The 11,553-nt window shown below is 41.2% G+C and overlaps 1 long non-coding RNA gene across 1 annotated transcript; it reads right to left on the minus strand.

Moving 5' to 3' along the window:
* Positions 1 to 6,807: 6,807 nt before the first annotated feature.
* Positions 6,808 to 11,199, minus strand: LOC121583763. The gene is made up of 3 exons (XR_006003623.1): positions 10,989 to 11,199; positions 7,698 to 7,761; positions 6,808 to 7,492 (listed from the first exon to the last, which is right to left on the minus strand). It is a non-coding gene; the product is annotated as an uncharacterized LOC121583763 (long non-coding RNA).
* Between the last annotated feature and the right edge of the window lie 354 nt (positions 11,200 to 11,553).

An 11,553-nucleotide genomic window follows, 5' to 3' on the forward strand; every position in this document is an offset into this window, starting at 1 on the left:
AGACAAATCTCTGTCTGTCAGAATCAGAATCACCTTTATTCGCCATGTATATTTATACACACCCATCATTTGCCTTAGTGAGAAGGTGCTGCCAGCAATAGACAACATACAGACATAAAATAGAAGCAAATCCACATAGACATCATAAAGAATATACAATATTTGAACAGGGAGCGGGGTCTGTCTGTCACAAACACACACACACATGGACAATCTCTCTGTCTGTCACACACACCTGGACACACACACACATACCTGCAGTGGAGGCTGCTGAGGGGAGGAAGGCTCATAATAATGGCTGGAAAGAACCCATGTGTGTGATGTATTTGATACCATTCCATTATTCCACTCCAGACATTACCACGTGCCCATCCTCCCCAATTAAGGTGCCAAGAATCTCCTGTGCCTGTGAGTGGACAATGACGCTGATGATGTGTCTGTCTGTCTGTCTGTCAGTCACACACACACACAGAGAGAGAGAGAGAGAAAATAAGAAGGGACATTGTCACAGGTCTGTGATAAGCTATAGGCTGTAAGCTTTTTGATCCCTTCACAATGAATGGAATCAATCCTACCAATTTTTGATGCTAGTCAGGTTTGTATTTAAGATATTATTCAGAACATTTATGTGGATGAAGTAGCATGTTTTTTTTATTTGCAAACAAAGCATCTGACAACCTGTGTAATACGCTTCAGTCACGCATGCGTCATTTTTGAAACGAAAGCGAGGCTGAGGTGGGAAACCCCCGGAAGTCGCTAGTCAAAACAACAATGGCGTGGATTTTTTATTTAAATTTTTTATTAACAACAAATCAATACAAAAATGACATGGCGGAACACAAGTATATATAAAGAATATACAAAGGACAATTGGGCTAGGTGGTACAATATCACATTACACAAGGACCTTAAGGGACATACACACACTTGTAATTCTAACAGCTTTTTTGTTGGTAGAGTATTTAATTGTCTTAAAATATATAATATTCAATTTATTTTTGTAAGGTAAGAAAATGTGGTGTTTTGTTTGTAAATTTACATTTGTGAAAATGAGATTTGGCCAAAAGAATAATGAAATTAATTACATAAAATTGTTTCAACTTATTTATATCGTAGATAAAGAATCCAAGCAGTTCATCTCTCCATTATAGTGTAAAATCTTCATAAATGTGTTCAATTATAAATCTACTGATGTCTTGCCACAGATTCCTTACATTAATACAATGACAAAAAATATACGTTTCTGGGTGGTCATTACAAAAGCTACAATTTGAATTTATGTTTTTCTTAAACTTCTTCATATAGTGGTTGGCAGGATAATATTTATGAATAATATAAAAATAAACGTCCTTAATGTTGTTAATAAGTAGGTATGTGTGTGGCAACATCCAAACTTTTTTCCAACAGACATTATCAATAAAACCATTCCAATAAGGCATGACATAAGGTATAGATACAACATCCTGCTGAAACAAGGCTCGTATAGCTCTATTGTTGTTGAATGGACCAAAAGAGAAACAAATCTTTCCAACTGGTGAGTCAACAGGGTTAGTCGTAGGTATGTTCTGAGGGTCTTGACACGTTCCTGTATAATAAAGCAACACCTGAGGGAATGGTATCTATAACAATTGCAATCTTTAGGTGTTACAGGGGTCTTGTAAAGTGATAATAATTCCTTGTAATTAAGTAAAAGACCCAATGCATTCATAATGACGTGGATTTATATCGATACATGGGCAGATAAAGACGTCAGACTGCCCAAGGAAGTCGAACTAAAATGTTACAGTAACTGGACTGAGGGTTACTTTCACAAGGTAAGATTACGTATATATTTTTTTTTGCAGCTGGCTTGGTAGCTAACGTAATTGTGTAAGTTGAAAAATTTGTAAAGTTGCTATTTTAACATAGCTTATTTGACAATATTACCGAATGCTTTCAGCTATTGCTACATACAACCTTTGTAGCTAAGTATTTAGTTGATGTCCCTGTTGTTGTTGTTGTTGTTGTGTTTGCTATCTTGGTTCAAGTATGGTTTCAGTCAGGAGGAGTGAGGCAGGCAGGTGTAGTTTGAGGGCAATGTCATTTTGCTCAATGCGAAAGAATGATCAGTACATACAGTGGGGGAAAAAAGTATTTAGTCAGCCACCAATTGTGCAAGTTCTCCCACTTAAAAAGATGAGAGAGGCCTGTAATTTTCATCATAGGTACACGTCAACTATGACAGACAAATTGAGAAAAAAATTCCAGAAAATCACATTGTAGGATTTTTAATGAATTTATTTGCAAATTATGGTGGAAAATAAGTATTTGGTCACCTACAAACAAGCAAGATTTCTGGCTCTCACAGACCTGTAACTTCTTCTTTAAGAGGCTCCTCTATCCTCCACTCGTTACCTGTATTAATGGCACCTGTTTGAACTTGTTATCAGTATAAAAGACACCTGTCCACAACCTCAAACAGTCACACTCCAAACTCCACTATGGCCAAGACCAAAGAGCTGTCAAAGGACACCAGAAACAAAATTGTAGACCTGCACCAGGCTGGGAAGACTGAATCTGCAATAGGTAAGCAGCTTGGTTTGAAGAAATCAACTGTGGGAGCAATTATTAGGAAATGGAAGACATACAAGACCACTAATAATCTCCCTCGATCTGGGGCTCCACGCAAGATCTCACCCCGTGGGGTCAAAATGATCACAAGAACGGTGAGCAAAAATCCCAGAACCACACGGGGGGACCTAGTGAATGACCTGCAGAGAGCTGGGACCAAAGTAACAAAGCCTACCATCAGTAACACACTACGCCGCCAGGGACTCAAATCCTGCAGTGCCAGACGTGTCCCCCTGCTTAAGCCAGTACATGTCCAGGCCCGTCTGAAGTTTGCTAGAGTGCATTTGGATGATCCAGAAGAGGATTGGGAGAATGTCATATGGTCAGATGAAACCAAAATATAACTTTTTGGTAAAAACTCAACTCGTCGTGTTTGGAGGACAAAGAATGCTGAGTTGCATCCAAAGAACACCATACCTACTGTGAAGCATGGGGGGTGGAAACATCATGCTTTGGGGCTGTTTTTCTGCAAAGGGACCAGGACGACTGATCCGTGTAAAGGAAAGAATGAATGGGGCCATGTATCGTGAGATTTTGAGTGAAAACCTCCTTCCATCAGCAAGGGCATTGAAGATGAAACGTGGCTGGGTCTTTCAGCATGACAATGATCCCAAACACACCGCCCGGGCAACGAAGGAGTGGCTTCGTAAGAAGCATTTCAAGGTCCTGGAGTGGCCTAGCCAGTCTCCAGATCTCAACCCCATAGAAAATCTTTGGAGGGAGTTGAAAGTCCGTATTGCCCAGCGGCAGCCCCAAAACATCACTGCTCTAGAGGAGATCTGCATGGAGGAATGGGCCAAAATACAAGCAACAGTGTGTGAAAACCTTGTGAAGACTTACAGAAAACGTTTGACCTGTGTCATTGCCAACAAAGGGTATATAACAAAGTATTGAGAAACTTTTTTTATTGACCAAATACTTATTTTCCACCATAATTTGCAAATAAATTCATTTAAAATCCTACAATGTGATTTTCTGGAGAAAAAAATTCTCATTTTGTCTGTCATAGTTGACGTGTACCTATGATGAAAATTACAGGCCTCTCTCATCTTTTTAAGTGGGAGAACTTGCACAATTGGTGGCTGACTAAATACTTTTTTCCCCCACTGTAATTCAGGTAGTTTGCTGGTCTGTTAGGTAAATAGGGGTGTCAATTGAGTATGTCAGTTTCTACATACAAATTAGGATAAGATAACTTTAGAAAAAGCCGGATAATGCGCTTGGATGCACGACTCGAATAGCAAGTGTGGTGGTATGCATTCTAGTCGTGCGCTAGGATGCCACGAACCGCGATCTACAAATGGAAGGTACTGTATGTGTGTCAAATTTACCGAATTCCCATTTGCATTTGGAATAATACAATGTAAAAAATAATCGCTGAAATGACATTCCTTTATATTCAAGTTCAGCCAGTTTCAGTTCGCAACATGATTTCAAATCTGCTTGCTAAACGCACTGCTGAAATGAATGTTCAATTAGATTTAATAGACCCAAAATGAATAATTTTGACCCAAGCAGACAGTTATAATACTTAGCAGTATTTTTTTTTTACCCCTCACTACTGAAAATCCATACATCTATGCAATAATCAAACCTCTAATTTATTTATTTTTTGTCAGGCAAGTAGCCTTTTTTGCATTGATCTACTTTTGGCTTCTGCTTTGATTTAGCCTAAGTTAATGCATTATGGAATTGTATGGACAATCCATACCATTATCTGTTCTTTGTGTGTCCCTTATGGAAGACTAGTAGTCGAAACGCGTTGCAGTTGTGCATCCTTTTATAGTTGAAGTCAGAAGTTTACATACACCTTAGCCAAATACATTTAAACTCAGTTTTTCACAATTCCTGACATTTAATCAGAGTAAAAATTCCCTTTCTTAGGTCAGTTAGGATCACAACTTTATTTTAAGAATGTGAAATATCAGAATAATAGTAGAGAGAATGATTTATTTAAGCTTTTATTACTTTCATCACATTCCCAGTGGGTCAGAAGTTTACATACACTCAATTAGTATTTGGTAGCATTGCCTTTAAATTGTTTAACTTGGATCAAACATTTCAGGTAGCCTTCCACAAGCTTCCCACAATAAGTTGGGTGAATCTTGGCCCATTCCTCCTGACAGAGCTGGTGTAACTGAGTCAGGTTCGTAGGCCTCCTTGCTCGCACACACTTTTTCAGTTCTGCCCACAGATTTTCTATAGGATTGAGGTCAGGGCTTTGTGATGGCCACTCCAATACCTTGACTTTGTTGTCCTTAAGCCATTTTCCCACAACTTTGGAAGTATGCTTGGGGTCATTGTCCATTTGGAAGACCCATTTGCGACCAAGCTTTAACTTCCTGACTGATGTCTTGAGATGTTGCTTCAATATATCCACATAATTTTCCTTCCTCATGATGCCATCTATTTTGTGAAGTGCACCAGTCCCTCCTGCAGCAAAGCACCCCCACAGCATGATGCTGCCACCCCCGTGCTTCACGGTTGGGATGGTGTTCTTTGGCTAGCAAGCTCCCCCTTTTTCCTCCAAACATAACGATGGTCATTATGGCCAAACAGTTCTATTTTTGTTTCATCAGACCAGAGGACATTTCTCCAAAAAGTACGATCTTTGTCCCCATGTGCAGTTGCAAACCGTAGTCTGGCTTTTTTATGGCGGTTTTGGAGCAGTGGCTTCTTCCTTGCTGAGCGGCCTTTCAGGTTATGTCAAAATAGGACTCGTTTTACTGTGGATATAGATACTTTTGTACCTGTTTCCTCCAGCATCTTCACAAGGTCCTTTGCTGTTGTTCTGGGATTGGTTTGCACTTTTCGCACCAAAGTACGTTCATCTCTAGGAGACAGAACGCGTCTGCTTCCTGAGCGGTATGACGGCTGCGTGGTCCCATGGTGTTTATACTTGCATACTCTTGTTTGTACAGATGAACGTGGTACCTTCAGGCATTTGGAAATTGCTCCCAAGGATGAACAAGACTTGTGGAGGTCTACAATTTTTTTCTGAGGTCTTGGCTGATTTCTTTTGATTTTCCAATGATGTCAAGCAAAGAGGCACTGAGTTTGAAGGTAGGCCTTGAAATATTTCCACAGGTACACCTCCAATTGACTCAAATGATGTCAATTAGCCTATCAGAAGCTTCTAAAGCCATGACATCATTTTCTGGAATTTTCCAAGCTGTTTAAAGGCACCGTCAACTTAGTGTATATAAACTTCTGACCCACTGGAATTGTGATACAGTGAAATAAGTGAAATAATCTGTCTGTAAAGAATTGTTGGAAAAATTACTTGTGTCATGCACAAAGTAGATGTCCTAACCGACTTGCCAAAACTATAGTTTGTTAACAAGAAATGTGTGGAGTGGTTGAAAAACAAGTTTTAAAGACTCCAACCTAAGTGTATGTAGACTTCCAACTTCAACTGTATATTGTTAATAGTTCAATAGTTTGTTGCAACATACTGGCCACCTACTCGTCTTCTTTCTTTGGATTACCTGCCATTTAGGGGCAAACCTTCCCACTGCCTTCTTCTCACCTTATGGTGTATTGAAATAAATATTAGGTCTACTTGTCTTGTCTAACTCACTTCTCTTTTTACTTTGTTCTCCATGTTTCTCCTCTGAAAGTCCATTCATCATGGAGACAAAATGCAACTGCAAAACTGTCCAGGGACAGTGCAACCATGCCACCGGTTTACTGCAAACCATAGCTCATTACATTAAAATGGGCTACACGTCTGTTCCACCAACAGAGAGCTAAACATCCTTGCCTCAAACATGGCACATTCCCCCGCGTACGTCAGGCCTGAAGTCAAAACCTGTATATACAGTGAAATTATCGAAGGTAAAGCCACCGAGGAAAGGTAATGCACCTGCCAACAAGGTCCGCAGGACTTGAGGGGATTGTGCCAAATATGTATTGTCCAGTCCTTACACCATTGCCCAGTAAATAGTTTGCTAGGAACCTTATGCAAAACCTTGCTGCAATAGGAAGCAACTGCCAGACGTACACCTTGCTGGCCTCAAACTCAGAGCATACTTTTTTTGTGAAATGCAACAATTATTTCCTTGAGTCTGAAAAGTGGGTGGACATGAAGTCCAAGTTGGACCACTACTTTTTTGAGCACTTCCTGCCAGCCCTGTGCAGGTATAGAGAAGAAAGAATCACACTGGTAGGTGGACAGGTGCTACCCTGGTGCCATGGTAATAAATAATGGTATATACTTTATTCAGTGATTTACAGGACTTTGAAATGTTTATAATTCCAGTTACATGATTGACGCTGAAAATATGTCTATAATTGAAGTTAACCTATTTGATTGAAGCTTCAGCTTTTAATGAACTGAAATGATTGATGCTGGATAATTAAATAGTCATGGTTGGAAAAGCATTTGTCATGGTATTCTTTTCAGGTAGAAATACAATAGATTGATATACTGTACATCACAGAAATACAGGGTTCTCCCTTAAGTGTTACAGTGGCGCTGTACATTGAGGGTTAGACAAATGTATAAATGCTTACAATAAACCCATATAGTGGAGGTGGGTAGGGCCACAAGGTAAGTGTTCTTTAAAACAGTTGAGTACAGCACATACATACCACAGCTGGTTAACTGATCTGGCGAGTGTCAGTGGGATCACGCTATCAAATATGTCCTCTAAGCCTACCACATGTATTCTAAGCCTGGCAATCAGCTTTCTGGGTGTCAGTCTTTGAACCCAGTGTAGAACATGATGAACCTCGGTACACACTGGAAACGAAACTGTTGGATTCTTAGTGAGTCATTCTCCTTTGCCAGACAATCTATTTAATCACAGTTGCTCTTCCAAAGACAGGGGCTTCTGTGTAATCATGCTTTGGGAATGGTAGCTCTGCAACCTGGTTGGAACTGAAGAAGATAAACTGTCAGGATATTTGTGAACTTGGATTTTCTGGTGACATAAAAGAAGTGGGGATAATGTAGGATAATTAGCCTACTGTTATAACAGATCGGCAGGTATAAAATAGTTCCCGATTTTTTAAATGTCAGTCAATTTGAACAATTAAGAAACTATTTATTACTGTAACAAAACATGAACTACAGAAATACTCACCATGGATCACCAACTAATTCTGCAGTTGGCTCATCTGTCTATCATTTCAGCATTGACAGTGGCACTGTAAAAAGGGAAAGCAAACTGAACTATAATGAGTGTAATTTCTTAATCATTTGCTTTTTAAATTAGCAGCTCAATTTTCAACGTACATTAATGTTATATGTCTAAGGGGTCTCCTGGAATTGTCTAATGTTACTCCACAAAAACAAAAATAGCTCTGACAGGGTCCTCATCTGGCGTTTAGAGCACACTTTGGTGTTTTCCTTGATCTATAATATACATTAAATATGCAAAATCATGAATACAGTGTATTCGGAAAGTATTCAGACCCCTTCCCCTTTTCCACGTTGTTACATTACAGCCTTATTCTAAAATGGATTACATTTACATTTACGTCATTTAGCAGACGCTCTTATCCAGAGCGACTTACAGTTAGTGAGTGCATACATTTTTCATACTGGCCCCCCGTGGGAATCGAACCCACAACCCTGACGTTGCAAACACCATGCTCTACCAACTGAGCTACACAGGGCCTAAATACATGTTTTTCCCTCATCAATCTACACACAATACCCCATAATGACAAAGTGAAAACAGGTTATTCTAATTTCTTTGCACATTTATTAAAAATAAAAAACAGAAATACCTTATTTACATAAGTATTCAGACCCTTGGCTATGAGACTCGCTAATTGAGCTCAGGTGCATCCTGTTTCCATTGATCATCCTTGAGATGTTTCTACAACTTGATTGGAGTCCACCTGTGGTAAATGATTTGGAAAGGCACACACCTGTCTATATAAGGTCCCACAGTTGACAGTGCATGTCAGAGCAAAAACCAAGCCATGATGTCGAAGGAACTGTCCGTAGAGCTCCGAGACAGGATTGTGTCGAGGCACAGATCTGGGGAAGAGTACCAAAACATTTCTGCAGCATTGAAGGTCCCCAAGAACACATTGGCCTCCATCATTCTTAAATAGAATAAGTTTGGAACCACCAAGACTCTTCCTAGAGCTAGCCACCCGGACAAACTGAGCAATCAGGGGAGAAGGGCCTTGGTCAGGGAGGTGACCAAGAATCCGATGGTCACGCTGACAGAACTCCAGAGTTCCTCTGTGGAGATGGGAGAACCTTCCAAAAGGACAACCATCTCTGCAGCACTCCACCAATCAGGCCTTTATGGTAGAGTGGCCAGACGGAAGCCACTCCTCAGTAAAAGGCACATGATAGCCCGCTTGGAGTTTGCCAAAAGACACCGAAAGGACTCTCAGACCATGAGAAACAAGATTCTCTGGTCTGATGACAACAAGATTGAACTCTTTGGCCTGAATGCCAAGCGTCACATCTGGAGGAAACCAGGCACCGCTCATCACCTGGCCAATACCGTCCCTACGGTGAAGCATGGTGGTTGCAGCATCATGCTGTGGGGATGTTTTTCAGCGGCAGGGACTGGGGGACTAGTCAGGATCGAGGGAAAGATGAACGGAGCAATGTACAGGGATCCTTGATGAAAACCTGCTCCAGGATCTCAGACTGGGGTGAAGGTTCACCTTCCAACAGGACAACGACCCAAGCATACAGCCAAGACAACGCAGGAGTGGCTTCGGGACAAGTCTCTGAATGTCCTTGAGTGGCCTGGACTTGAACCCGATCAAACATCTCTGGAGAGACCTGAAAATAGCTGTGCAGCGATGCTCTTCATCCAACCTGACAGAGCTTGAGAGGATCTGCAGAAACGAATGGGAGAAACTCCCCAAATACAGGTGTGCCAAGCTTGTAGCGTCATACTCAAGAAGACTCGAGGCTGCAATCACTGCCAAAGGTGCTTCAACAAAGTACTGAGTAAAGGGTCTGAATACTTACGTAAATGTGATCTGTTTTTTATTTTTAATACATTAGCAAAAAATTCTAAAAACCTGTTTTTGCTTTGTCATTATGGGCTATTGTGTGTAGATTGAGGGCAAAAAAACTTATTTAATCAATTTTAGAATAAGGCGGTAACTTAACAAAATGTGAAATAAGAAGGGGTCTGAATACTTTCCGAATGCACTGTATGTCAAACTTTTTGAATATATTTACTAAGTTACAGTATGTGCTTAGGACATACACTACATGGCCAAAAGTAGGTGTATAAGATCGAGCACACTGCCATGCAATCTCCATAGACAAACATTGGCAGTAGAATGGCCTTACTGAAGAGCTCAGTGACTTTCCAACAAGTCAGTTCTTCTCATTTCTGCCCTGCTAGAGCTGCCCCGGTCAACTGTTAGTGCTGTTATTGTGAAGTGGAAACATCTAGGAGCAACAACAGCTCAGCGGTAGGCCACACAAGCTCACAGAACGGGACCACCGAGTACTAAAGCGCGCAACGCTTAAAAATCATCTGTCCTCGGTTGCAACACTCACTACTGAGTTCCAAACTGCCTCTGGAAGCAACGTCAGCACAATAACTGTTCATCGGGAGCTTCATGAAATGGGTTTCCATGGCCGAGCATCCGCACACAAGCCTGAGATCACAATGCGCAATGCCAAGCGTCGGCTGGAGTGGTGTAAAGTTTGCCGCCATTGGACTCTGGAGCAGTGGAAACACGTTCTCTGGAGTGATGAATCACGCTTCACCATCTGGCAGGCCGAAAGAGAAATCTGGGTTTGGCGGATGCCAGGAGAACGCTATCTGCTCCAATGCATAGTGCCAACTGTAAAGTTTGGTGGAGAAGGAATAATGGTCTGGGGCTGTTTTTATGGTTCAGGCTAGGCCCCTTAGTTCCAGTGAAGGGAAATCGTAACACTACAGCATACAATGACATTCTAGACGATTCCATACTTCCAACTTTGTGGCAACAGTTTGGGGAAGGCCCTTTCCTGTTTCAGCATGACAATGCCGCCGTGCAGAAAGTGAGGTCCATATAGAGATCGGTGTGGAAGAACTTGACTGGCCTGCACAGAGCACTGACCTCAACCCCATCAAAACCCCTTTGGGATGAATTGGAACGCCGATTGCGAGCCAGGCCTAATCGTCCAACATCAGTGCCTGACCTCACTAATGCACTTGTGGCTGAATGGAAGCAAGTCCCCGCAACAATGTTCCAACATCTAGTGGAAAGCCTTCCCAGAAGAGTGGAGGCTGTTAACGTTATATAGCAAAGGGGGGACCTACTCCATATATTAATTCTCATGATTTTGGAATGAGATGTTCGACGAGCAAGTGTCCACATACTTTTGGCCATGTAGTGTAGCTAGCAAGTAAATTGGCTAACGATAGCTAAAAATCTAGTTAACGTTACTGTACCTGAAAATGTGCACCGACATTCCCGCGTATTTTGATGATACACTCGCAACGGAGTTGTGTGTCGGTAGGGAACCGTTGAACATATAGGTTTTCATCTGCTTTATTACTCTTGTATGATGTGCATTCATGTACACGGCAGTACGACATGCTATCTTAAATAGCTATCACACAACAACACGTTGCCTGGGCTTACTTCCGGGGTTACGCATAGGATTTCTTCTTCTTCTTCTTAGATGAGGATTAACGGCGGTTGGCATCCATATTTGTTCCATTACCGCCACCTACTAGACTGGAGTACAACTCCCTTATATTTTGCTTGAAAAATAAAATAAAGACATACCCTGCCATCTAACACTACACTCACAAATTCAAAAATATTATTAATAATTAACACCACCCTACTCCACTATTTAAATATATTCATTCCTACCTCATGCCCTCAACCTGAAATGATGGGACATCACCACTTAACACTCCCTGTAAGTCTTCTGATGTCAAGTCTCGCACACCCAAATACCTCTCTGCAGCTGCCACCACAACCTCAATTTTCTTCAACTTACGTTCC

Source organism: Coregonus clupeaformis, chromosome 18 (assembly GCF_020615455.1).
Source record: "Coregonus clupeaformis isolate EN_2021a chromosome 18, ASM2061545v1, whole genome shotgun sequence".
Classification (NCBI taxonomy): domain Eukaryota; kingdom Metazoa; phylum Chordata; class Actinopteri; order Salmoniformes; family Salmonidae; genus Coregonus; species Coregonus clupeaformis.